The sequence below is a fragment of the Primulina tabacum genome, chromosome 13 (assembly GCF_025594145.1).
Source record: "Primulina tabacum isolate GXHZ01 chromosome 13, ASM2559414v2, whole genome shotgun sequence".
NCBI lineage: Eukaryota > Viridiplantae > Streptophyta > Magnoliopsida > Lamiales > Gesneriaceae > Primulina > Primulina tabacum.
The window spans coordinates 29,863,207-29,865,716 of record NC_134562.1 but is presented as its reverse complement, the minus strand read 5'-3'; positions in this window follow the sequence as shown (position 1 = coordinate 29,865,716).

Below are 2,510 nucleotides of genomic sequence, written 5' to 3'. Positions count from 1 at the left end.
AGCAGAGTTGGGCTTATTTTTGAATGGAAACCATATCTACGTCTTGAGCTCAATTTTCCATAAACGGCGCCAATGATGCGATCCGGGTGAAATGAGTGAGCAGGGTCGGGTGCTCTACCGGATCTGCTATCAAGATAATAAAGAAAACTGACCAATGACTATATCTGTGATGAAGATATATCTCTGCAATATGGCTTCAGCTGTAACCTGTAAACAAGGAAAGAAACTCGTGAACGGGCGTCGGAGGGGTGTTCGGCGTGGCCACTCCGATGCTTAAGTCAGCAGGTGTAAAAGAGGAAGCTCTTTAGAGAAAATATTGTTGCTGGTATGAATAGGTGTGTGCACCTTGTGTTTAATGTAGAATGAACCTGATATTTATAGTAGGAGAAGTAATGATGACCTCGTTCTTTGTGCTACCTAAGAATTATAGTAGGGCGGCTGATCATACCCTATAGCCTGACACGTCAAATCATATACTAGTCACATCCTACATGTCTGATTCCGTCAACCACTTGGATTGATGTCAGAGATGAGACAGTTGCCCATATCCTATTCTGCTAGTACACTCGAGTGTGGTGCTCATATCGAGGTGGTCTGGTAGAAAACTTCCCGGGAGCTTGCACGAGAGCCCGGACATCCAATAACACGGAGAGAAGTCGTCTCGGTCTTTCAATTGTTCGGCCTCTGGTGACCCTTCTTATATATTTACCCTGACTTGAGCTATCTGCTAGATATCCCAGGTCGTCTGTGACCCGGGCTTCTTTGTAGACATCACCAATCGTCTCGGATCATCCTAAAAGCCCGGGCACAATTCATACTCCTGACCCGGGCATAACCCCTGAACCGGGCTATCCCGGGGGTATCAATATATATTTTTTCGAATACAATTACTAGTCTAACATGATTTCTAGACTAATATGTTAGTCCGAGAATTCACACGATATATATCGTATAAATATTTTTTCACCGACTCCTATTCATCCCATGTGCAGGCGTGACAATTTTTATCGTCTTTAACTTACTACGGAGCTGCAGTCACTTTTTTTCATAAAAAAAAATTTACAGCTGCTGTTACTTTTAGATATAATTACACGTGATACCCACCAATTCATATATTTATTTAAAATAGTACTTTATAATTTATACAACTAATCCAACTATCTAAAGTTTAAAATATTTTATTTTATTAATAATATTTCAATAATTTATCAAACGTGAAAATTCAACTAAATAATACTTGGGTATGCACTAAAACTACTTTTCGTACCGTGTGTTGAAGAAGTTTGTCATAATTAAATCTTAAATTCGATTTAAATTTGAAAAATAGATGGCAAAAACTTGTGTGAGACGGTCTCACGGATCGTATTTTGTGAGACATATCTCTTATTTGGGTCATCCGTGAAAAATATTACTTTTATGCTAAGGCTGCGTTTGGTTGGGAGGATTAGGTGGGTTTATGAATTTTTAACCCATATAATCACTTGTTTGGTAGGATTTTTATTTAACCAAGTCAATCCCTCCTATAAATAATTAGGTTATATTAATTGGGATAAAATAATCACTTCTCACCCCCTATAATTATTTATCCAACTCTTAATACAACCTATTTTTCCAATTTTACCCTTCTTCTATATCCAAACTCACCAACACTTCCTGCCACCGACCGCCCACTGACCGATGGCCGACCGCCACCGGCCGACTGCCGACTGCCAGCCAATCACAGGCATATCGCCGCCACCGCCGCCGCCGCCGAAGTGGAGGGCAATTTTTTCAATTGATCAAAAGATTCTTAATTATCTCATTCTTAACAATCATACCAAAAATAATATTATTATATCATTATATACTTCAATAATTCTTTTTATCATTTATCTCTTAATCATTTGATAATTTTATCTTCCAACCAAACGTAGCCTAAGAGTATTAATTTTTATTGTGAATATCGGTAGGATTGACCCGTCTCACAGATAAAGATTCGTGAGACCGTTTAATAAGAAACCTACTAAAAATAGATATAAGATAGATTATCAATTGTTAAGCTACTTGTATTTGATACTTCCATATATTATAATGTCGATATCTGTAAGAACTTGATGATGGCTATAATTTTCAAATTGAATCCAATTAAATTTTTTAATGGATTTGTAAGAATATAAATGAACTAAATAAACAAAAAATTTAATTTTTTTATGAAGCAGAAAATATAAAAAAAATAGAAAGCATAATATGATTTTTTTTTAAAGCATGATATGAAAATTTTAAATTGAGTTAGGCATATACATTATCCAAAATTTGCCAGCTCATTTTATTCTCCTCATATCTGTAATCAATTATTACAGACAAATTAACGTGGACTTGGTTCACGTGCAACGCCAATCACATTCTTTATACAAAAGATTATATGATTACTCTCTCTTCAAATAAGTTATACAAAATATAATTTATTATATGTTTTCTTTTGTAGATAGAAATAAAATAATATTATTATGGGCACCTTTTGCTATAGAAAG